This window comes from Anomaloglossus baeobatrachus, chromosome 3, assembly GCF_048569485.1.
Source record: "Anomaloglossus baeobatrachus isolate aAnoBae1 chromosome 3, aAnoBae1.hap1, whole genome shotgun sequence".
In the NCBI taxonomy this organism is placed as follows: Eukaryota; Metazoa; Chordata; class Amphibia; order Anura; family Aromobatidae; genus Anomaloglossus; species Anomaloglossus baeobatrachus.
The window spans coordinates 471,019,026-471,046,529 of NC_134355.1; positions in this window are offsets into that span (position 1 = coordinate 471,019,026).

Genomic DNA, 27,504 nt, shown 5'->3' on the forward strand with positions numbered 1-27,504 from the left:
TAAACCTTTCTGCAATAGAAAATATTTGGCGCATTATGAAGTGAAAAATCCAGCAAAGAAGACCCAGAACTGTTGAGCATCTCAAAATGATACAATCTGTTGAATTGATGCTAGGCAATGGTAGATATTCAAAGCAGTGTCTAGATTCAAAAATGAACCATTCATCCATAATATTGCAAATCATGTGACTGTTTCATTCAGTAACTGTTTTTTTTTTTTTTTACTGGAAAAAGATGCCGGTTCAAAGTGGAAATACGTTGTTTAATAGAAAACTCGTTTTCCACATTGACAGCAGCAAAAACTTTTCCTACAGCCATGCAGGTTAATCTCAAAGGGTTTTTTCCTACTGGTGAGATCCAGTAATTGAAGTCACTTTACATCTTTGCGTAAAAAATGTCACTGGAGCATAAAACCTAATGAATTATATTGGTGGATCAAGAGAAAAAAAATTCTGATGACAAGTTATATTAGAATTTATTTTCACAATTTCTTTTTCAGTTTTAACTTTTTAAAGTTGCTTGAAAATAACCTACAAAATCCCTTTCATATGAGAAGTGACTGTTCAAACGTGCTAGTTCAAAGCATACACGATTTAGGAAAATCAGCTGTAAGACTCTTGGAAGTTTCCCTGCTAAGATGAGTTGCATGCAATGCTTAGATTAAAGCAAAGATGAAATTCATTTTTCTATTATTATGCCTTCCTTTAGCAGAAACAGATGTTTGTTGTTTTTTAGGGGTTTTTATGTTTTTTTTTTTCTTACAAGTAATGCCCTGTTGTTTCCCTGAAGAAAATTGCAAGCATTGAGATATGCATAAATAATATTTCTCATAACATATAATCACTTTGATAAATGTTTCCTATTGCATTGTTTGATCAATGTATGTGTGCCAATGTGCTATAAAATAGCAGCATGATGCATATTACGATTTTTGCCTCTCTCAATCTTTGGACCACTATGCTTACAATATAGAAGAGAAAATGTATTGTTCCCAAATTATACCACGTAAGGCCTTAAGTGACTTTCTCTTATTATTAAAATTGATGGGTTATTCCCATCTTAAAGTGAACCTGCCACGTGGCTCGTGCTGCCTGAACCACGGTCAGCATGAATCCATCCAGGTTCCATAATGTTGGAAGAAAAAGACTAAACATAATTGCATTACTGGCACAAGTAATTCATATTCAGTGCTTATTCTGACATTGGCACGTTTACACTGCCAGATCCTGATTAAGTTCATTTTTTTCATCAGTTTTCGACAATTGTCATTTTAAATGTTACCTTTTTCATACATATAAGCTGATGTGGAGGTAATTAATTAGCTTTAGGGATGATTGAATACTTTGATTATCCGGCTTCGTGAATATTTTCCGAATACCTCGCCGCTATTTGACTATTCGATGCGCAATGTAAGTCTATGGGAAGCCCGAATAGTTCCGAGTAGTTGTTATTCGGGTTTCCCATAGACTTACATTGCACATCGAATATTCGTGAATAGTCGAATAGTGGCGAGGTATTCGGAAAATATTCGTGAAGCCGGATAATCGAAGTATTCAATCATCCCTAATTAGCTTCTATTTTTTTGTAGGTGATAAGTAGAAAACAGCAATGTTGACTTTTTTCCTGTTTAGTCTTTTTCAAGGGAGACTGTATTACAGTTCTAATTCATTTGCAGTTTTTGTAGCATTTCCATTGAAGGACTTGGTGTAATTAACATAAAAAGAAAAATCTGTCACAGAATGTGACGAGGTAATTTGGAACAGGGCCATCTACACTGGCCTTAGGGCTAGGGTGGACATAGCTGTCACTATTCCCAAAGATATGTCTAATGATTACAATATTTGTGCCAGCTTCCTAACCCCAACTCTTGAATAGTCCTGGTCTATATCCCCTCCCCCCCACTCGGGGGGGGCCAGGACAGGAGGGGTTTAACCCACACAAATAGACACGGTAAACCCAAAACTCAAGCTCACTGCACATACAGAGATAAGACAATATGTGCTCAGGAGGAAATAAAGAATCAGGGAGGAAATAAACAGACAACAAGGTTACTTCCACAACACATCAAATAATGCACAGATCACCAGAAAAGGCTCACCACAGCACAGATCGGTATTGCAAAATAAAGCTATAATCAGCATGGAGGAACAGGCTACACCATCTTTTAAAGTTTGAAGGCGGCTGTAATAGGTCTCCAGTAACCTGTGACTCTAGCAGCAAACCACAGGCTAGCAGAAATTAACTCTTTCTAGACTGATCACTAATAAGCTCCTAACTGGATGATGCCCTAGTCGACTGTGGAACTCAAAAGCACCAGGTGTTCTGTGTTTCTGCAGCGGAAATACACTAAAAACACATTTTTACCTGCAGATTTTCCACATCTAATGTAATTCCATTGGAAAATCCATACGTAAAACTCAAAGAAAAAATTTACATGTTGCAGATGTAAAACACACCACAGGTCAGTTTATGCAGCTTAAAAAAAGCGCAATGGGCAGAGATTTTCCTTGTATTTTTTTCTGCAGCAAAAATATGCAGCGACAATAGTTCACCAAAGGTTCATAGTGGGAACTTAAAGTGTAAGCGTCATTTTTATTTCATAAACCAATAGTACATGTGAAAATAAGCAACTTTGTAATAAATCTTGTTTGCTTATTTTCTGCCAGAATTGATCAGTCATTATTAAAATTTTCAATTTTGAGTTAAAATCTGTATTCAGTGACAACAGACTTTCTCATTACTGAGATAGGAGATGGCTCCAATTGTATGCAGACTGGAGGAGGTAGGAGCTATAATAGGTAGATCTCCCTCCTCTACTCCCTTCTACCTACATAGAATCTCATCATTAGCAGCTCTCATCTCCTATCTAAGTAATTGGAAAGTCCTCACTGAATACAGGTTTTACCTCAGGATTGAGAATTTTGATAATGACTGATCAATTCTGGCAGAGAAAGAAGCAGATTTGTCTGATAAGATATATTACATGGTTGCTTATTTCCATGTGTAGTACTGATTTAATAAATACAACAATTTTAAATGAAGGTTACTCTTTAAACTATTTTTAACTGTGTAATGTTGCCATATCTTACCATTTTTACTCAGGGGCAAACATTGTCTAAAACTAGTTTTGCTAATTGAATGTGCCAAATTGCTTTGAAAATGAAAAAAAAAAAATAGTATTTTATCTAGGAAATCAGGAGTGGCTCAAGATCAGTTCACCAATCTAATATTGTCACATAAATCTATTGTAATATACAATTTAACCATTTTAACTGGATTTCTGTTTTGTGGCTTGAAGCTTGAGCTACAAATCATTATAAATAAGAACTACTCTGCAAGCAGCTACACGTGGGGACTATCTTTTGATTTTGTAAAACTGATAACATCAGCTTCAGGTCAAAGGCTGACAAAGGTGAGAAACTAACTGCTGTATAAATTATTAATGGGCTGGAAAGAGGTGACTGGGATCTCATGAGTTAACTCCTACGCTTGGAATATAGCTACTGTGCATGTTCGGCCAGGCTCATGGTCAGGCTCCTAGGCAATGAGCTGCAAAACAATATAAAAGCTCTCATAGCAAGAGAAGAACAGTGAATAAAAAGAAGTGATTTGCAAACTTGCTCATGTTCATACTGTCAAACGAACTACCATTTTCATACTATGAAAATAACCTTTTAAAGTTTACGTTCAGTTTCATAGATTCAGTAGCTTCTCATTGTCTGCATAGTTACAGACTACGAGTCACTTTTCTCACAGTCAAGAATACTGTCCAACTGCCAGGTCGTAGAGTGAAGCAACTCAATGCTGCTGGCTAGTCTATCCCAAGCAACCAGCCTGGCATTGTGCTGACAGCTGTGAAAAGAGAAATCATTTTGGTGCCAGTCTTACCATGGCATTTTTATTGCCAGAAACAATCTTACTTTATGTGGAGCATGTTGTTTTCATGTAATAAGGTTTTGTAGTGCGAAATGTGCTTCCTAAAATTGCAGAAATATCTTTAAAGGGCAGCAGGAAAATTAATTTCCCTAATACTGCCATTCCCTATTATTATGCTGCTGTTGCTCAAAATGTATCTTATTCGAATATATTCGAATAAGGTCAGCTCTAGGCTACCAAAGGTGAAATGACATTGTAAAGTCCAGTTCTTTTAAAAAAGGTGTTTAGGTTAAAAGTAGTGTTGAGCGAGTAGTTAACTATTCATACTATAATATGCTGTTAGTGAGAACTGTTCGCTACTCGCATATTCGTTACGAGTAGCAGGCGCAATGTATGTCAATGGGAAATACTCCTTAAGTAGCAAGTAACTCAAAAGCCATACTATTCGCTACTTGCATGAAAAGTACAGCTTTCAGGCGGGCGGCACGGTGGCTCAGTGGTTAGCACTGCAGTCTTGCAGCGCTGGGGCCCTGGGTTCAAATCCCACCAAGGACAACATCTGCAAGGAGTTTGCATGTTCTCCCCGTGTTTGCGTGGGTTTCCTCCGAGTACTCCGGTTTCCTCCCACATTCCAAAGACATACAGACAGGGACTCTAGATTGTGAGCCACAATGGGGACACTGTTGCCAATGTATGTAAAGCGCTGTGGAATTAATAGCGCTATATAAATTAATAAAATTATTATTATTAATTATTTTGGGTTACTGGCTACTTATCGAGTATTTCTCATTCACTTACATTGCACCTGCTACTCGTAACGAATATGGGAGTAGTGGACAGTGCTCGCTAACAGTACAAATAGCTAACTACTCGCTCAACACTAGTTAAAGGATATAAATAGAAGTTTCATTGTATCATCGATCTTCACAAATTGGCCTTTTTACTACTATTTATAGTGTTAGTTTACCTTACAGAATACTATTTTTTATACTCCTACCGCTACTTCTTAGTCTGGTAAATTCCCTTACCTTTTAAATCCATATTCGAGAATATTAGAAATGATTGTAAAATTAGTTTTTGGAGAATGTATAGTGTTATTTCCTTTCCCTTTTTTGTCATTAATGTAACTCGTGCATGCTGTGAGACAAAAGGAGAGCAGAAGAGGAAACACTGATTGGCTCAGACTACTTTAGAAAGCATTTTGCAATCAAAGGGCAGCAGCAAAAGGCACCCCTGTAAGGGTAAGTATTGCATCTGGAGGCATCTAACCAAACAGCATGCAAGAAAAAGTAATAACAAGAACCTTACAAATAGATTGGATATAATACAGAAATTTTAACAGCGCCTAATATATACAAAAGATGAGGATGTCCAGCTCTTCAGGCAAAAAAATCACGTCTTTATTTTATCATGCAGACACAAAGAATGACATGACCAGCACAACGCGTTTCAGGTGAAAGCACTCACCCTTAATCATGATACTGGATAGATGGTGCTGCAAAGCTTATATGCAAATGCTAATCAATGTAACAGATGTTTAAATTACTTCAGCACCTTACATGCACGAAATAGGTTTTACCATGAAAAACATTACATACATATACAATTAAAAAACAATGATACAATACAATACAATACAATACAATAAAGTACACATTTTTCAATGGTTTTCTGGATTTGAAGATATATACGTTTATAACCAAACCAGTTGCAGTGCGCCATTCAGTCTGTGCAGATATAACACCTTCAAGTTTAATGCACATACATATGTGCCAATATATCATATTTAAATACATAAATCTGCACTCAACAAATGGCGCACACCGGAATTTTTTTTACAAACATATTTACTCATGTATATCCCCATGTATATGCACACATATTGCCCTTCTATATATGTGCTCAGTTGTCATACTATGTAAAAGCTTTTAAGTTCCGACATGGAAGTTTAATATCTATATTATGTGGATTTTCCTGCACTTCGGAGTACCTCAATGCTTATATATGAACTCAAATAGATTTTTTCCCCTCATTGTTGGAGATACTTGGCTCCCTCTGTGTGGTTGCAACAAATGCTAACTGCAGGGTGTGTTTTAGCCTCTTTGGAACAATTGTTGTAGTTTAACCCCTAATGTTAAAGCTGAGAGTCAGCTCATTACATTTTTGGCTGTGGTATTTCTTTGCAAGCATACAAATTTATTAAAGTATGTTTCACATACATCAATTCATAAATTTTTCCTGAGTAGGATGAAACTTATATAACAGATATCAAACCTTCTATAAACGTATATATCTTCAAATCCAGAAAACCATTGAAAAATGTGTATTTATTGTATTGTATTGTATTGTATTGTATCATTGTTTTTTAATTGTATATGTATGTAATGTTTTTCATGGTAAAACCTATTTTGTGCATGTAAGGTGCTGAAGTAATTTAAACATCTGTTACATTGATTAGCATTTGCATATAAGCTTTGCAGCACCATCTATCCAGTATCATGATTAAGGGTGAGTGCTTTCACCTGAAACGCGTTGTGCTGGTCATGTCATTCTTTGTGTCTGCATGATAAAATAAAGACGTGATTTTTTTGCCTGAAGAGCTGGACATCCTCATCTTTTGCATTATTTTGGGCTGTGGCAGTGCCTGTCCGTGCTCCAGGACGAAATCAAGACTGAGCTTTTTCCACGGTGAGCTGAGTCATACTATTGGCCTAATATATATCTGAAACTACCCAAAAGAGATTGTAATTTAAAGGAGTTTTTGCATCTTATTAAAATAGTAAAATGTTAAAGTTCTTGTAAAAAAGGGTTTTTTTAATCTACCTCTTATTAAAAAGAAATTGTGTTCTCAAGAACAGACACATTTTTAGTTCCATAATTTACAGCTTGCTGTCAATGTTACCACCACTTTATAGCTGCTCGGTCCTTGACAAGGAGTGAATGCTTACAAGCTGTTTGCGATACATCTTACAAGCGTTTCTCCGAAGCTTGCCATATCACTGGATCCGGCTAGATTCAGAGCTCATTTCCTTTTCTGGTGCTGCAGAGGCAATGTTACCTCTGCTAGCAGTGTCGGACAGCGCACAGTTTGAGCTTGAGGCTCACCAATACAGTTGAGCCTAACCTACAATCATCAGCAGTGAACGCAGGATGCCGGGAAGGAGAGGAATGGTGCTGAAAATGGAAAGTGAAACAAACCTGTTAAAATGTACTTGTCAACAGATTAAAACTATCTAATTTTTGCTCATTTTTTAATTCCAACTGCTACAATAATTATTCCATGTTTTCTCCAATTCACCATATAGTTCCAAAGATATCTGCCTTGTGCTCATATTTATGGTCTTTACCAAGGGTCCTGAATCCTATGACCAACGTCCCCCTAATTAAAAAAAAACTAAAATTAACGCTAATTAAAAAGGCCCAAATGTCTGCAACTGTATGGCAGATACAAAAGAAAAACAAAAGCTGAAAATTTCAGGAGATGATCAGGAATAAAGTAGGAGCAAATTTTGGTTACTTTTGACATTGTAACAGGTCCTCATTAAATACTAATACTTCTCCATATATTTTTCTTAAAGTATACTTTGAGAATAAAGCTCATAGCATTATTTAACACTAAAGGCTAAGTACTAGAAATAAGATGTTAGCATAACAGGTCATTTAAAAATCAGCCGGAAATTGTTACCAAAGAGGATGTGATTATACATATACTGCAGAGGAAATTTAACCAACCTGAGTGACTTCTTTTGTTACTGGATTTTGCAATCTGCAGAGAGCAAATTTACTTACACTTAACTCTTACTTTAAATCTGCCTGTATGAGGGTGAAGTGGAAATTAGAAATAAATCAAACTGTCTGTAAATGTACTAGATTGTTCATATTTGCTTCATTGATTCAGATATCAGTTAACAATCGCATACTTGAGACACTGCTCATCCTGTTTTATTCTGTTTGTACAAGTAAATTGTAAAGTGCTGCAGAATATGTTGACACTAGAGAAATAAAAAATATTATTATTATTATTTTTATTACTACTATTATTATTATTATTATATACTGATGTTAACTGATCCAATTTTGCATCTATTTAAAATGAACCTTTTTTTTCCATGTGGCATACTACCTTGTGTCCCCGAAAATAAGACCTACCCCAAAAATGATTTTACAGGATTTCTGGAGTATGCTTGAAATATAAGCCCTACTCCAACAATAAACCCTAGTTACAGTCAGCAGGGAGTTTAACTTCACAATTTCTAAGGACTCCCACTCTCTTAGGGACCTCAACATTTGTATTCTGAGGTTAAGATTGATTAAGGACCTTTCATGACATCAACAATTAAGAGATTTTTGATCACATGACTGTGAAGTCTAAAAAAACTGAACAGTAGACAGGATGGTATTAAGGATTGGCATTAGGGGAAGGGAGAGCAAACTGGGCAATTTCACAGGGCCCCCATTCTCTTAGAGGCCCCAGCATTTATATCATGCTAATTACAGTGCTTCAGGACCTTTCTGACATCACGTCACAAATGAGTAGAGAGGACATTGTCTATTTAGACTTAGTAATAACACACAAAGCAGATCCTATTGTCACTAAGACACATTTCAAGACAGGAGATACTAATGGTTATCTACATTTTTCCAGCGCCCATTTTAATAAATGGAAGAAAAATATCCCTGGTAGCCAGTTTTTTTTTCAGATTAGAAAAAACTGTTCTACTCAGGAAGATTGCATCAAACAATCATTCATTTTAAAGGAAAAAGAAATATCCTCATAAAATTATAGAAGCAGGTTATGAGAATAATCTCAGAAAAACACAGGACAATTGCTTGTACAAAATAAAAAACAAATGTGGACCATCCAAATATTCCTTCTACTAGTACCAAGGTTATGGAAAATAAGAACAAGAGCAAAATCAATCTGTGGAAATAGAATTTTATTGCCACGTTCAATAAAGGTAGTATATTGATAGGTAGGATCCTTATGAAATATTGGTATATAATGAAGAAGGATCCTATTTTAAAGTGAACCTGTCAGGTCCCCTATGCACCCAGAGCCATGAGCAGTCCTGGGTGCATATTTCTAATCTCTGCCTTACTGACCGAGCATATACTAGAAAACATAAAGAGATCCTTAAAAAAGTATTTCTAAAGATCCTTTTTGATATGCAAATGAGCACAGGGACTGGTCGCAAGGGCGTTAATTCCCTCACTAGTCTGCCCTCTTAGCATGTTATTCAATGTCCAGCGTCATTGGCATGAACGCGCGTAGCTATCCATTGTCACCGCCTCTGACACCAGATTTAGGCTCAGTGCGCATGATTAGAAGTCCCTGCACTTTCGGTCATGCACACTAGACCTCTCTGAAGGCGGGACGCGTACACTCAGCTTCATTGTGCATATGACCAGAAGTGGCAGGATATCTGATCTTGCACACTAAACTCGGCATCGGAGGCAGTGACAACGGACAGGTATCTGCATCTGTGCCAATGACACTGGGCATTGTAATAGCATGTTGGCACACCCACTGGGGCGTACTAACATGCTAAGAGGGCAGAGTAGTCGGAGAAATATTGCCCCTGCAACTAGTCCCTGCGCTCAGTTGAATCTCATAAGGGATCTTTAGAAATACTTTTTTTTTTTTAAAGATCTCTTTATGTATGCTAGTATATGCTGGGTCAGTAAGGCAGAGATTAGAAATATGCACCCAAAACTGCTCGTGGTTCTGGGGGCATAGGGAACCTGACAGGTTCACTTTAAATAAACTACTCTCGTCGGTGGCAGGCATAATGTTTCATCAAGGAAGAACCCTGAAAAACATCATTACACCCAGCCAATTAAGAAGTATTGAGGGGAAAAAAAAGGATAAAATCACTAGTAAAGCGATTAAGTCTGGAGAACAAGGTTCAAACGGATCAAAATACTGGTCACTCCAGTTGAACAGGTGCCATCTAATGTTCAAAATAGTATCAGCACACTTAACCGTAAAGAATACTTCCGGATTTATAGACTTCAGTGGTTATTCCCCAATGGTCTAAATCAGGGGTCTCAAACACGCGGCCCGCGGGCCGCATGCGGCCCGTCAGGCTGCTTCATGCGGCCCCCAAGTCCGTGCCCCTGGTCACTATCGAGGCCGGTGCAGGGGCCGCAGCCACTGTCTGCACTTTGTTAGATGAGTGTTTTGCCGGCGCTGCGCTCTCAGAAGCAAGGACTGTGCGCGCGCAGTGGCGGCAAAACATTCATCTGACATAAATCGCTGCCAGTGGCTGCGGCCCCTGCACCAGCCGCGATAGTCACCGAGGCACGGCCTGCAGACAGCAAGAAGCAGAGGTGAGGAGCCGGAGCGCGGGACAGGTGAGAAGAATGGTGTTTTTTTATTTTTTGTGTATGTGAAGGACGGCACATTAACTCCTTAGCAACCTATGACGTACTGGGTACGTCATGGCTCCCTGGTACTTAAGGACCCATGACATACCCAGTACGTCATGGCGAAATCGCAGCCCCGGTGGCTGCGATCGCCGTTTGCAATTGCAATAGCAAATACCTTAGATTCGGTGGAGGAGGGGACCTCAAGAGGGGTGGTGTCTCCTCCCCGGACCTATGGAGGCTGTGATTGGCTGTGCGGCATTCGTCAGCCAATCACAGCCACTGTAATGTTACAGCCATTGAAAATGGCTGTAACATTGAAATCCAGCCCTGATCAGTGCAGCTGTAGCACCGATCATTGGCTGGAGCTGGGTGACCTCTGTTTCACCCGCCCCCAGCTCTGATTGGAGAGACCGGCCTTGTGACCGCTCTCTCCAATCACTGTGGATCTGGGGCCGGAGACCGCCCCCCTCAGCTTCACTCCAGCGTCTGTGGGTGGAAGGAAGCCAAGAGCGATCGGTAAATTATAGCGCCACCTTTCACCCGCCGCCGCCACTGCCCCCCCATTACTACAGGATGGGGACATTACTATAGAATAGGGACAAGGTGGGCACATGATTATAGAATAGGGACAAGGTGGGCACATGTCTATAGGATGGGGACAAGGTGGGCACATGTCTATAGAATAGGGACAAGGTGGGCACATGACTATAGAATAGGGACGAGGTGGGCACATGTCTATAGGATAGGGACAAGGTGGGCACATGTCTATAGGATAGGGACAAGCTGGGCACATGTCTATAGGATGGGGACAAGGTGGGCACATGACTATAGGATAGGGACAAGGTGGGCACATGTCTATAGGATAGGGACAAGCTGGGCACATGTCTATAGGATGGGGACAAGGTGGGCACATGACTATAGGATAGGGGCAAGGTGGGCACATGACTATAGAATAGGGACAAGCTGGGCACATGTCTATAGGATGGGGACAAGGTGGGCACATGACTATAGGATAGGGACAAGGTGGGCACATATCTATAAGATGGGGAGAAGGTGGGCACAAGTCTATAGGATGGGGACAAGGTGGGCACCTTACTATAGAATAGGGACAAGGTGGGCACATGTCTATAGAATAGGGACAAGGTGGGCACATGACTATAGAATGGGGACAAGGTGGGCACATTACTATAGAATAGGGACAAGGTGGGCACATTACTATAGAATAGGGACAAGGTGGGCACATGTCTATAGGATGGGGACAAGGTGGGCACATTACTAAAAGATGGGTACATTACAAGGATGGGCATAATACTATTGGATGGGGACATTAGAGTGGGGACAAGGCTATAGGATGGGGACAAAGTGGGCACATTACTATAGGATGGGGAACATTACTAAAAGATGTTGGCCAAAATTTCTATATAGAGATAATTGTAAGACTATTAGTTACAAGAAAGGGATAAAATGTAAAAAAACAAAATAAGGCATGACTTTTTTTTTACCATTAATTGTTTGTTTGTTTGTTTTTTATATTTAACCAAAGAATGTGCACATTTGTTATAATAAACAAGTGAAAAATGTTGAAAATAAGTGATCCAAAGGTGTGTAAAAAATATATATGGTACCAATAAAAATGTCACTTTGTCCCGCAAAGAATGCGGCCCCCCAAATTATTTTTTTCCTCTGTGCGGCCCATACACCCAGCCGAGTTTGAGACCCCTGGTCTAAATGATGTGGTTTAAACTGTTTCATACACTGCGACAGGTGGCTCTCACAGCTTTATATATATATATATATATATATATATATATATATATATATATATATATATATATATATATTAGTACAGACCAAATGTTTGGACACACCTTCTCATTCAAAGAGTTTTCTTTATTTTCATGACTCTGAAAATTGTAGATTCACCTTTGAAGGTATAAAAACTATGAATTAACTCATGTGGAATGAAATAATTAACAACAAAGTGTGAAACAACTGAATATATGTCTTATATTCTAGGTTCTTCAAATTAGCCACCTTTTGCTTTGATTACTGCTTTGCACACTCTTGGCATTCTCTTGATGAGCTTCAAGAGGTAGTCACCGGAAATGGTCTTCCAACAGTCTTAAAGGAATTCCCAGAGATGATTAGCACTTGTTGGCCCTTTTGCCTTCACTCTGCGGTCCAGCTCACCCCAAACCATCTCAATTGGGTTCAGGTCTGGTGACTGTGGAGGCCAGGTCATATGGCGTAGCAACCCATCACCATCATTCTTAGTCAAATAGTCCTTACACAGCCTGGAGGTGTGTTTGGGGTCAATGTCCTGTTACAAAATAAATGATGGTTCAACTAAATGCAAACCGGATGAAATAGCATGCCGCTGCAAAATGCTGTGGTAGCCATGCTGGTTCAGTGTGCCTTCAATTTTTAATAAATCCTCAACAGTGTCACCAGCAAAGCACCCCTACACCATCACACCTCCATGCTTCACGGTGGGAACCAGGCATGTAGAGTCCATCCGTTCACCTTTTCTGCGATGCACAAAGACACGGTGGTTGGATCCAAAGATCTCAAATTTGGATTCATCAGACCAAAGCACAGATTTCCACTACTCCAATGTCCATTCCTTGTGTTCTTTAGCCCAAACAATCTCTTCTGCTTGTTGCCTGTCCTTAGCAGTGGTTTCCTAGCAGTTATTTTACCATGAAGGCCTTCTGCACAAAGTCTCCTCTTAACAGTTGTTCTAGAGATGTGTCTGCTGCTAGAACACTGTGTGGCATTGACCTGGTCTCTAATCTGAGATGCTGTTAACCTGCAATTTCTGAGGCTGGTGACTCAGATAAACTTATCCTCCGCAGCAGAGGGGACTCTTGGTCTTCCTTTCCTGGGGCGGTCCTCATGTGAGGCAGTTTCTTTGTAGCATTTGATGGTTTTTGCCACTGCACTTGGGGACACTTTCAAAGTTTCCCCAATTTTTTGGACTGACTGAACTTCATTTCTTAAAGTAATGATGGCCACTCGTTTTTCTTTACTTAGCTGCTTTTTTCTTGCCATAATACAATTCTAACAGTCTATTCAGTAGGACTGTCAGCTATGTATCCACCAGACATCTGCACAACACAACTGATGGTCCCAACCCCATTTATAAGGCAAGAAATCCCACTTATTAAACCTGACAGGGCACATTTATGAAGTGAAAACCATTTCCGGTGACTACCTCTTGAAGCTCATCAACAGAATGCCAAGAGTGTGCAAAGCAGTAATCAAAGCAAAAAGTGGCTACTTTGAAGAACCTAGAATATAAGACATATTTTCAGTTGTTTCACACTTTTTTGTTAAGCATTTCATTCCACATGTGTTAATTCATAGTTTTGATGCCTTCAATGTGAAGCTACAATTTTCAGAGTCATGAAAATAAAGAAAACTCTTTGAATGAGAAGGTGTGTCCAAACTTTTGGTCTGTACTGTAAATATTATATAAAATAATAACATAAGTACCATTTTGTAAGTCTTATCTTGCAGTTGTTTACAGTTATTCCTTATTTAATATTTTTATCTAGGACAATATTTTAAAATAACACTTATATTTAGAGGCATTGAGGCGCACATTAAATATCATAGTTCTCTATTGCAGTAAGTGCTTGTCTGGGTCATGAGGGAAATCTCTGCTCTGGTTAAGTTTTATTCTTTAGCTCAGGTTTGCTTTTTGCTGACGTGACGGTCCACGGGCCAGAGCTCTTATATTTAATCACCATGTCTTCTCTGAACTGAAATAGCCGAAAATATATTTTTAGCCATCACCTTTTTTTTTATCGGCTTGTGAGGTAGACATGCAAAAATGCATATGCTAGCAAAATATTTGCAAGATATGACACTGATTGCAAAAAGGATGAGAAATTAAGAATCTGCTCTGTCCTGTACATTCTATATTCAGCCATAGGAAAATATTTGAATATGCAGTATCAATGTTTTTCATAAATATTTGACTCTTTAACATGTTTAGTGTTTGTCATTTCCGTATTTTATATAGTATTTTAGTTTTATATAGTTTTCTGCTAACACTCTAGTAACCCCATGATATACAGCATGCTCTAGTCCCATTTCTTCTAAGTCTAGAATTTCATTGTAATTCTTTTTTTAAAAAAACAAAGAAAATCTCCTAAAATCAATATTTATTAATATACAATATTAAAAGTACTTTTTATCATAAAAGCGTGATAACTTTTAAATAACTTGAATGTAGACTGGTCACGTGAGGTGAGTGAGAAGAAATGGTCGAGCCAACTAGTGAAAAGGAGTGCGAATTGTCTCTGCACTCTAGGTAAAACAACTTTAGTCATTGTAGTTTTTACCAGGTAGTTGCCCTATAGTTATAGGGAATATAGGGAAAGGATATTCTGTCCCTCCCTTTCCCCTACCTACCAACGGAGGTGCACCGTAAAGTATTGGGTACCCCCCGCTCCACGTCGGCTCTCCCTATTCTATCCCTGCGACCCGTAAGTCGCAAGTAAAACACCCACCACCAAAAAATAGGTTAGTGCAAGTAGTCAAAGGTCATTACCATGATCTGGCTGCCATAAAAAATGACACCCAAAATATAACCGCGCAGTTATATATTTTTCTGCACAGTCAAATAAATGATGCTTATTAATATAATCACATCAGATCTGGAAATAAATAGATAGTAGATCTTTACTAGAATCTGGTTGTCATAAATATGACAGCCATGATGAAACTGTACATATGTATGTTCCTGCACAGTCATACACAACACAAGATGATATTAATTAACATGGAATCTAACATAGGTAATAGTAAAGAGTCCCAGCAGGGATGACTTATCTGCTAGGATCACCAGTAGCAAATCCCAATGCGTTTCCCCCCTATATTTATCTTAGGGGTTCATCAGGGGAAGAACTAAAGATTTCATGTCCGATCCAACAGATTTCATTTCTTAGTTAATTTAGCAGTCCTAGTAACATCAGGATGACATCAGTGACCTTTAATAGAGGGCAAGTCGTCTGGCATGTGATGACCGCTGGTGTTACAGGCACAGTGACCCCAAAGCGCCAACTAAAGAGCGGTAATTCTTTTTTTATTTAAGAACTTATTTTACTTATCACTTGTGGTGGGGTTATGCTGTTCTGGTATCGCAGGGGCAATGACATTGGCGCTCACAATCCATTCATACAAAATCTGCGTTCCAAAACTTAATAGCCCACTAGCCCCATACTTAAACAGTACCATACAACCATTTACGGAATAAGTGGTGTAACATGAAGCTTGTGGGTTGCAATGCAGAAACTCAAAGGCTCCTAACCTAACTATCATAGTTCTGTAATAGTATTAGTTTCCTTATATGGGGCCAAAGGGATTTCTTGTGCCTCTTGGGTTCCAGGCCATGGTGCAACTGCTATGCCTATACCTATTAGCGTTACTCAACTGAAATCTTGCAGTTGTGGGTAAAAATATACTACACACTTAGATTAATTCTTTATTGTTTTCAAAATAGGGCTTTTCTGATTTGTTTAGCACTTTAGGCTCTGCAAATGAACATGGTATTGAAATTTGACCTCAATAAATCAAATAGTGCTCTTTCTTATTTGAGCCCTGCCATGTTCCCAAATTTTTACTACATTTGGAGTATCACTGCATTTGAGAGAAATTGTGTAACAAATTATGGAGTCCATTTTTTGCTACTTTTACAAATTTTGGGCTAACACAACATTTTACTGGAAAAAAAATAATTTTTCATTTTCAAATCAAAATGTTATAAAGTTGTATGAAGCGGCACTGTTCAAAATGCTCATCACACTCCTAGATGAATTAATTGAGGGGTCTAGTTTCCAAAATCGGGTCAGTTGTGAAGAGTTCCTATTGATCTGGCACCTCAGGAGTTTTGCAAGTGGAATATGACATCCGCAATCTATTCTAGCCAAATTGTGCTGAAAAAAAAATCAAAATAGCACTCTTTCCTTCAGAGCTCTGCCTAAACAGCAGGGTTTTGGGTTCTTTTTATACCACGTATGGGGTATCACTGCATTCGGGAACAATTGCATAACAAATAATGGAATCTATTTTCTCCTGTTATTCCTTGAGAAAATTTCAAACTTGGGGCTAATGAACATTTCACTTGGAAAAAAACCTTTATTTTTCGTTTTCCCCGTCCAAAATGGTATAATAACATTTTGTGAAAGACCTATGAGTATAAAATGGTCCACAATTTATTCCACCCAAATTTGTGTTAAAAAAAATAAATAGCGGTCCTGCCCTTCTAAGCCCTCTTCATGTGTCCAATCAGCGGATTTTGACCACATGTGAGGCATCACCTCATTTAACAAACATTTCATAATAAAGCTTTGAGGTCTATATTTTCCTTTTACCACTTGTCAAAATGAAAAATTTGGGGCTAAGACAATGTCTTAGTGGAATATATATATATATATATATATATATATATATATATTTTTATTTTCCAGTTTACCTTAATTCCTGTGCAGCACTTGACGGGTTAACAGATTTTGACAGCAGTTTTCAATAATTTAAGCAGTGCAGTTTTTAAAATAGTATCGACTTTGCCCCGAAACACACCTCAAAACTGAATAGCTCAGTAACAATATAAGTTTTATAATTATTTTCAAGCACTGCCTTAACTCTTGTGGGCATGAAGTTCAGTAAAGCTTCACAGGAGATACTGTAATTTCCACTCCTCCATGACGACATCACAGAGCTGGCGGATGCTAGAGGTTTTGCGCTTCTCCACTGTCCATTTGAGGATGCTCCACGAATGCTCAATAGGGTTTAGGTCTGGAGACATGCATGTCCAGTCTAGCACCTTTACCTTCAGTTTTATTAGGAAGGCAGTGGTTATATTTGAGGTGTGTTTGGAGTTAACCTCATGTTTGAATACTGCTCTGCTCTGCAGCCCAGTTTCCAAAATAAGGGAATCATGCTCTGCTTCAGTATGTCACAGTACATGTTGGCATTCATGGTTCCTTTAATGAACTGTAGCTCCCCACAGCAGCAGCACTCATGCAGCCCCAAACCATGACACTCCCACCACCATGTTTGACTATAGGCAAGACACAGTTGTCTTTGTACTTCTTACCTGATTGCCGCCACAAACGCTTCACACCATGTGAACCAAATAAGTTTATCTTGGTCTCATCAGACCATAGGACATGGTTCCAGTAATCTATATCCTTAGTCTGCTTGTCTGCAGCAAACTGCTGGCTTTTTTGTGCATCATCTTTAGAAGAGGTTTCCTTCTGGTATGACAGCCATGCAGACCAATTTGATGCAGTGTGTGGCATATGAGCTGAGGACTGATAGGCTGACCCCCTTAATCTATGCAGCAATGGTGGCAACACATCTGTTTTGACAAGATAACTTCTAGCTATGGCGGTGAGCACGTGTACTCAACTTCTTTGGGTGACCATGCTGAGTCCTGTTCTGAGTAGAACCTGCCTTCTTAAACCACTGTATTGTGTTGGCCTCTGTGCTGCAGCTCAGATTCAGGCTGTTGGCAATCTTCTTATAGCCTAGGCCATATTTATGTAACACAATTCTTTTTGCAGATCCTCAGAGAGTTCTTTGCCATGAGGTGCCACGTTGAATTTCCAGGGACCAGTAAAAGAGAGTGTGTGAGCGATAACACCAAATTTAACACATCTGCTCCCCATTCACATCTGACACCTGAGACCTTGTAACACTAATGGGTCACATGACACTAGGGAGGTAAAACGGCTATTTGCACACAATTTGGTCATTTTCACTTAGCGATGTACTCACATTTGTTGCCAGTGATTTTGACGTTAATGACTGTTGAGTTATTTAGAAGGCACACCAAATTTACACTGTTATACAGGCTGTACACTGACTACTTTACATTGTATCAAAATGTCATATCTTCAGTGTTGTTCCAAGAAAAGATATAATAAAATATTTATTAAAATGTGAGGGGTGTACTCACTTTTATGATATTCTCTACTATATATACTGGTGCTTCATGAATTGGTATTATGAATGCAGTTATGCTATAACTTGAATCAGTGTAATTAGATAGAGAACTTGAACTTTTTGAATGTAGGAAGGGCTATAATAATGGATTAGCAGGCAGTTATCACCCGAGAACATTGGGTTTTCTATTCTTCTGTGGTGGTGTGGTGCTCATAGGGACCCCAACATAGGTTATTGAAGGATAGTTTGAAAAAAACAACACATTTTTCCATATTATTTTAAAATGAGTTGTACAAAAGTACAAAACAGTATTTCTGTGACATTCAGTATGTTCTTTAACGATTCCATTTTAAGTGTTCATAATCATAGCTATGCATTATTCTGTTGGCAAATTTCCAGTATAAGTTAATAATAGAGACAGTAATTAGGATTATTTCTGTCATCCAGTTACATTCAGAATTACAGACGTGTTATCGGCGGTGCTCTGTTTGTACAAGTTTTGTATAGTAAAATATTTTATAAATGTACTTATACTTTCAGATTCAGAGAAACTTTCATGAGAACACGTTTCATAGTCTAAAGAATATCTCCTTCCTATTATGTCCTATATTTATCCAGATGATTTATTATAGCAATTATAAATTTGCAATAGTAGATAAAAAGGCACATGTGCTACCGCTTTCTTCTTCTATGAAATATTACAATGGAAGAAAGGACATCAACTTACCCATTATGGACATAAACAATAGGAAACAAAGTGACAACTGAAGATTATCATTCTGGCACATGAGAGGCAGCAAAATCATTTTTTTCCACATTTAGGAATGTTGTTTTGGAACTCTGCTGTATAATAATAAAAATTGGATTAGGTTCATGGTACAATATATCTAAAACTGTAGAGGTTAACAGAACAAACTGCAAAAATCAATAGTACAGGTGAATATAAGAAACTTTGTAGTATTTGTTATCAGAGCATTTGACTTCTTTCTCCACATATGAGCCAGTCGAGAAAAAAAGAAGCTGAAATTCATCTTAATCAACACAAGACAGACTACCTGCACAATTAGGCCTCATTCAGACATAATTTATGAGAAAAGCGGACCAACTTTCATCAGTGATAGTAATCAGAATATCATCAGAGTTTGGTCAGAGTGTTATCGACTTTTTTCACTGATGAGGAAAAAAATTGTTTCTCCACCTTCTCCAGTCTATCAGACAGTGAAAAAACAATTTTTTTCACAGACCCATAGACTTTCATTGCCAAGTTGGATCAGATACTATATCAATAGTGGACACCGGGACAGAGATCATATTGTCTGTAAAGCACTGTGGAAATTAATGGTGCTATATAAATAAGTAAAATAATAAATAACAAATGAGCTGTAATATCACATATCACCAGTGGGGAAGTGTAGCTTTGTAACAAAACAGACATGATGTTCTAATTCTTTTACTTTTTTAAATGTATTTCTACATCTTTGTACCTAAGAATATGCCCAGAAACTAAGTGACAAGAAAGGCTTGCAGCACTCAGGATAGCCAAATAGAACAGTAAGTCCAAAAGTAGGTAGACAAAGTGTCAAAACAATACAAGGAGTCCATGTGTCAGGTTTCCGGGTTTTCCAGTTCTCTTTTGACAAAAGCTTGCCCTCGGTTAACATGGAGTTTACTGTTCTGTTGTCCTACTTCCTGTCCAGCTGCTTAAAAGGCCGCCTCTAAGCCTAGTCCAGTGCCTGAGTATACTGCTTGCTGTGTGCTCCTGCCTTGCTGCTTCTAATTCCTGATTGCCTTTGGATCCTCCTGAAAGAATACCGACCGACTCTGGACCATACCCGGTTTCTTCAAGCTGTGCCTGGACTCCGTCTGCCGTCTGTGTTCAGCACTTCTGCCCGGTTCCTTCCGGTTTGTAACCACTCTGGACTATCATCCCGTACGGACACTCCTGGACTTTACCACTTGCCCCTTGTGTCCCGGCTGCTGCGCATTTAGGCCTTCCGGGGTGATTGCCGGACAGTCCCTGTATAGGGGTTCGCTCTGGTGGTCTCCCTGGGGGAGTCCGGTGCGTGGCCCCGGGAATTCCCTTCGCTCCGTTTCGGGAAAGTATTTCGTGTGTTTGTTCTGCTGTGTTTGTTCCGTTCTGTACCTACCGTGGTTACATATTATAAACATCTTGTACCAAGAACTCGTCTCTGGTTGTCATTGCCCTAACGCTATCGAAATCCTCAGAACATACAATAGTATTACATTATACTCAGGCCATAAGAGGATTTCGCTGGGGCAATGACTGAGACACGAGTAGATCAGCTCTTTTCCATGATTAACTCCTTACAGCAGGAGATGGAGGCGGTACAAACCAAACTTAGAGATGTGGAGGCACAGCTGGGCCATGATCACCAGGTACTGGTCCGGCTATTCAGGATTTGCAAGTCAGAGTGGAGGCTCAGGAAGCCGTCCCCACTACGTCCGTATCAGCTGCCGGTATGCCTAGGTTACCCCCATTCCGTTTCAATGGTGATCGTAGTCAGTTTCGTGGATTTGTTAACCAATGTATACTGTTTTTTGATGTACATGCTGATTATTACCGTTCTGACCGGTCAAAAGTGTTATGTATAATCATGTTATTAACCTCACGAGCACTGGCTTGGGCTAATCCTATGATAGAGAATCGGGACATTCGTTTAAATCACCTGGATGACTTTCTGACCGCAATGGCGCAAATGTTTGATGATCCGAATCGCCGTGCTACCGCTGAATCGGCTCTCCTTTCCTTACGTCAGGGAAAGCGTTCTGTCGTTGAATACGCCACTGAGTTCAAGAGGTTAGTGGTAGACACCGACTGGGGAAACAATGCATTATTGTCTGTTTTCAGAAAAGGTTTGTCCGGTACCATCAAGGACGAGTTAGCTCGTTCCGAATCTCCAGGGGATTTTGAACTGTTTCTCCAGCACTGTGTGCGTATTGATACCCGCTTGACGGAACGTAGACAGGAAAAATGGGCAGCTGTAAACCGTGTAAACAACTTTGCGTTTCCTTCCAGAGAACCTGCTCTCAGGACGCCACGGGAGGCCGAGGACGTTCCTATGCAAGTGGACTCTCTGCAAAAGCGAGAGACCAACGAACGTCGTGAACACCGGCTCCGTGAGCGTTTGTGTTTCTATTGCGGTCAATCGGACCATTTCTTGATCGACTGCCCGAAACGTCCAAATCGCCCAAATAAGGTATTGGCAGCCATGGCAGAGTGTGACAACACGGACGTAGAGTCCGATATCTCTGAGGCAAGTGGACACTTGGATGCGGTATTTCCCTTGACTGTAATGTCAACCTCACCGAAGGACTCAGAAGGGAAATATACCCATTGCTCGCTTCCCATTCAGATCCGGTGGGAGGGACAGCTAATACCTACCTCTGCAATGATAGACTCTGGGGCAGGGGGAAATTTCATGGACTCTTCTTTTGCCAGGAAACATGGTATCCGGACTCAGCAAAGATCCTCACCGGTTACCATGGAGACGGTAGACGGATCTCCGTTAATCTCTGGACCAGTTGATCGGGAAACAGTACCGCTAGAATGCGTGATGAAGCCAGGTCAGCAGGAGACCCTTGTTTTCATGGTAATTTCTTCTCCTCATTTTCCGATTATTTTAGGTATTCCGTGGCTACGGTCTACAAATCCTGTCATCGATTGGGAGACTAAGGAAATATCCTTTCCACCGCAGAGTGGTCCGACCATTAGTCCAACTGTTCCGGTTCCAGTAACACCGAATGCGGAGGGCACTGTACAGGTACCTGTTTTACCCCCGGTTTATCATGACTTCGCTGATATATGCGACAAAAGAAAAGCCGATCAGCTTCCCCCGCATAGACCGTATGATTGCCCCATAGACTTACTCCCAGGGGCGGAGATCCCGTTTGGTCATGTCTACCCGTTGGCGGCACCTGAGCTAGAAGCACTAAAAGAGTACATTGATGAAAGTCTAGCCAAGGGATTTATTCGCCCGTCTACCTCACCAGCAGGGGCACCCATCTTTTTCGTGAAAAAGAAAGAGGGGACTCTGAGACCCTGTATTGACTACCGGGAACTGAATAAAATAACCATCCGGAACCGGTATCCGTTACCGTTGATTCCTGAGCTATTGGAGAGGGTCCAACAGGCAAAAATATTCACTAAATTGGATCTCCGTGGGGCATATAATCTACTTCGCATACGTCCCGGAGACGAGTGGAAGACCGCGTTCCGATGTCGGTATGGACATTTTGAGTACCTAGTGATGCCTTTTGGACTTTGTAACGCTCCCGCGGCTTTCCAACATCTAGTTAACGATATTTTTAGGGATATAATGGACCAATTCATGGTGATTTATCTGGACGATATCCTAATCTTTTCTGATTCCCTACAGGAACACCAGGAGCACGTCAAGACCGTACTTACCCGGCTGAGGGAAAACCACCTGTACATTAAGCTGGAGAAATGCGAATTCCATTGCTCACAAATACAATTCTTAGGTTATGTCATCTCTCCTCAGGGACTGAACATGGAGTCTGGCAAGATACAAGCAATTCTAGACTGGCCGGAACCGGGAAACATCAAAGAGGTACAACGCTTTGTCGGTTTTGCCAACTTTTACCGACGCTTTATCCGTAACTTTTCAGAGATCGTTCGTCCCATCACTCTGTTAACCAAGAAAGGACAGAAGTTTGTGTGGTCCACCCAGGCCCAGGAAGCTTTCCATCGTCTCAAGGTTTGTTTTACCTCAGCGCCAATATTAGTACATCCGAATCCCGCACTTCCCTTTATCGTGGAAGTCGACGCTTCCGACTATGCATTAGGGGCCATCCTTTCTCAAAGGACTGGGGACAAGAGTCTCTTGCATCCGTGTGCTTTCTTTTCCCGCCGGTTGTCCCCTGCAGAAAGGAACTATGACATTGCGGACAAGGAATTGTTGGCGATTATTTCAGCTTTTAAGGAATGGAGACACCACTTACAGGGAGCCGCGCAGCAAGTGATAGTACTCACAGATCATCGTAATCTGGAATTTCTTAAGTCTGCCAGGTGCCTGTCTCCACGGCAAGCCCGTTGGAGCCTATTCCTTAACCAGTTCAATTTTATCGTTACCTACCGTCCAGGTTCACGTAATGGGAAAGCCGATGCCTTGTCCCGAATCCACGCCATGGACTCCGTGCCTGGAACCCCGTCTCAGACCGTATTATCGGATTCCAATTTCGTTGGAGTAATCCAGGACCAGGACTTGTGGAAGGACATCAAGCTGGCCTATGATGGTGACGTATTTCTTGCTGCCCCCCCGAATGATGTAACTCTTGTTCTTCGGAATGGTGTGTGGTTGAGAGAGCGACGCATTTATGTCCCGGAGGCCGTAAGACTTCGGGTTCTCAAGTTAGTCCATGACTCCGTATTGGCTGGTCATAGGGGGGTACAGAAGACGCAGGAATTTTTGAGCGGTTTTTTCTGGTGGCCTACCTGTTTAAAGGATGTAAAGGACTATGTCCACTCATGTGTGGTTTGTGCCCGGTGCAAGGTCCCTCGTGTGGCTCCTACGGGACTCCTCCAACCGTTACCCGTGCCATCTCGCCCTTGGGGGTCTATCTCAATGGATTTTATTGTGGAGTTGCCAGTCTCAGGCGGTCACAATACCATTTTAGTGGTGGTGGATCGGTTGACAAAAGCTGCTCACTTTATTCCGTGTACCGGTCTTCCCTCAGCCGCAGAGATAGTGGATTTGGTTATCCAGAACGTATTCCGATTGCATGGGGTACCAGACGAGATCATCTCTGACCGGGGCGTGCAGTTCACGTCTAGGTTCTGGAAGGGGTTTTGTACGGCACTCCAGATTGATGTCTGTTTGTCTTCTGCATACCATCCTCAGACAAATGGGCAAACCGAACGGACTAATCAAACCCTGGAACAATACCTTCGATGTTATGTCAGCCATCTGCAGGACGATTGGTTGAAGATGCTTCCGTTGGCGGAGTTCTCGTATAACAACACTCAGAGCAGCTCCACTAAGGTAACGCCCTTTTTTGCTAACTTGGGTTACCATCCAAATGTTTTGCCTAGGTCACCCGTAGCGGTTTCGGTGCCAGCGGTGGAGGACCGAGTGACAGAGCTACGACAAAATCTGGAGATTCTAAAGGACACTGTGGCTACGGCTCAGGAGCGTTACAAGAGGTCGGCAGACACTCACCGGAAACCGGCACCCATGTATAAGGTAGGGGACTCTGTATGGTTATCCACCAAAAACCTGAGGTTGGGTGTTCCTTCGCAGAAGCTGGGACAAAAATTCATCGGTCCGTTTAAGATCACCGGGATCGTGAGCCCTGTGGCCTGTCGGCTGCGGTTACCGCACCATCTGAAGGTACACCCGGTCTTTCATGTTTCTCTCCTCAAACCCGTTTCTCCTAATATGTTTCATGGTCGTGTCGTGCCTCCTCCTCCGCCTGTGATGGTCGACGGCGAGGAGCAGTTCGTGGTTGAGGACATTATTGACTCCCGGATCCATCGTCGTCGGCTTCAATATCTGGTACGTTGGCAGGGGTACGCCCCCGAGGACGATTCCTGGGAACCGGTGGGTAACATTCGGGCACCCCGGAAGATTGCTCAGTTTCATCGATGGTACCCGGACAAACCTGGCCCTGATCCGTCCTGAGGCCGTTTCTGGGGGGGGGAGTAATGTCAGGTTTCCGGGTTTTCCAGTTCTCTTTTGACAAAAGCTTGCCCTCGGTTAACATGGAGTTTACTGTTCTGTTGCCCTACTTCCTGTCCAGCTGCTTAAAAGGCCGCCTCTAAGCCTAGTCCAGTGCCTGAGTATACTGCTTGCTGTGTGCTCCTGCCTTGCTGCTTATAATTCCTGATTGCCTTTGGATCCTCCTGAAAGAATACCGACCGACTCTGGACCATACCCGGTTTCTTCAAGCTGTGCCTGGACTCCGTCTGCCGTCTGTGTTCAGCACTTCTGCCCGGTTCCTTCCGGTTTGTAACCACTCTGGACTATCATCCCGTACGGACACTGCTGGACTTTACCACTTGCCCCTTGTGTCCCGGCTGCTGCGCATTTAGGCCTTCCGGGGTGATTGCCGGACAGTCCCTGTATAGGGGTTCGCTCTGGTGGTCTCCCTGGGGGAGTCCGGTGCGTGGCCCCGGGAATTCCCTTCGCTCCGTTTCGGGAAAGTATTTCGTGTGTTTGTTCTGCTGTGTTTGTTCCGTTCTGTACCTACCGTGGTTACATATTATAAACATCTTGTACCAAGAACTCGTCTCTGGTTGTCATTGCCCTAACGCTATCGAAATCCTCAGAACATACAATAGTATTACACCATGTCACGTCTCCACTGGAATCTGCTCCTGCAACGTCTGTTCCAATCACCAGGTGCTGCTGTATTTCCATTGTGGGCAATGGTGGTGATAGGGGAAGAGTCAGTGCCAATGGCTCTGGTGGGCTCAGGCTCCGCCCATTCACTAAGCTGGGTTTCCCTGGGACCTGCAGTACTACTGGCTGACTTTGGTGGCGTGTTTCTTCCAGCTGAAGTTACCACCTTTCAGCTACAGCCAATGTGAAGACACTACACCCTTCTTATTCCACCTCCTGTCTGCTGGTCGCCGTCAGATATAGTCTTGTAGTATCTTGCTTGCCTCTAGTTCGCGCCATGCTCCTGAACTTTGATCCCCATATATTGACCTCTGCTTGTTCTGCCTACTCTCCTGCCTGCCGTGTTTTATACTTCGCTGCCATCTCTGGTTTAACCTTAGCCTAATTTCCTGACCACCCTCTTGCCTGCAAATTTTGCCTCCTTTTGTACCTCCTGGTTTGGACCCTGCCTGATAACTACTCTTTCCTGGATTGCATCATTCCATAGGCAGAGATCTCCTGGACCTTGTTGTAATTCCAGATCCCTGTACAGGGGTTAAAAGGTTTCTGGGTTCTTCGGATTCTGCTGAGTGGGTGGCTAGCCTCTAGTCTTTCCATGACAGCCATCCTGAGTCGGTGATTCCCGGCAGACATCACAGTCCACTTGGTAGCATGAATCAATTAGTTAGGATTGAGAGTGTCTCAGATCAGGTAAAAGAATCGCATATCTTCTTTAATCTGCCATAAATGCAATGTTTCAAGTTACCATAGGTCTTTCTCATGGTCTTCAGAAAGACCTATGGTAGGTCAAAACGTTGCATTTATGGCAGAATAAAAAAACTATATGCCCTGAACCTGTCAGTCAACAGCTGACTTAGAACTAAATCAGTTTAACATTTTGTGCTGATCGTCTGTGATTGTTTTGTTTTTTTGATATAGAGCTTCAGATCACCTGCATAGACAGTAACAATAATCAGTCGGGGGAGTTTAGAAGAATTCCATACTGTTTAGCCCATTAGTCTCCACTTATGTGCTTTATTTGCTGTAGTCAGTAACAGGCCTAAGGCTAAGCCATCACGGTATCTGCCTCTTCTGTCAAATGCTGAAGTAGTGTCCCATGTAAGATTTAGAGAGTACTTGACTATCTAATGTCCAGTTTCAAGCTAGCCTTTGTGAATAAATTCAACTTTTAGATTTGACTGCAGTAACTACATGAATTTTAGTCCTGATTTCTCAAAACAACTACACCAGGTGTAAATTACTTTGAAAAGTTGCAAACGTTTTTGGGAGTTACTCTAAAATTTGGTGACTTTTGGCATTTTCATGCCAGTTTTGCCCAGCTCTGCCAAAATTGGCAGAGATGGACAGGAAATAGCCACGACAGGGGCTTATCTAATTCATGATGAGCTGTGGCGTAGTTTATGCAAGCAACCTTACTTCAGTCCATGACTAGAGTAAGAATTATGATGAGGCATACAGGTACATGCCACTTTTCAGACTTTCCAGATTAATTAACCCCTTCACCCCCAGTCTGTTTTCACCTTATAATTACAAAAATAAATATAGCTGCACTCTAAAATGCTAACAATGAATAAGGGAACTCTGGCATTGCATTACTGCTATAGGAATATTTGAATAGAAGAGATACTTCGCTTATGGATTGGCCAATGCATGTGATTCTAATAACCACGACAAGGTTTTTAACCCATATAGGGGCATTTTAAGTTAGGGTGCAGATATATAAGAGATCACCTTGTTTTGGTTATCAGGTTCACATGCATTCGCCAATACATAAGTTAAGTACTGTATCTCTTTTTTTCAAATATTCCTATAGCAGTAATGCAATATCAGAGATCACTTATTCAATGTTAGCATTGTTTGTAGTTATATTGTATTTTCAGATGGCACCTGTTCGCAGCCATTGGAGATGTCAGTCTTTTTGA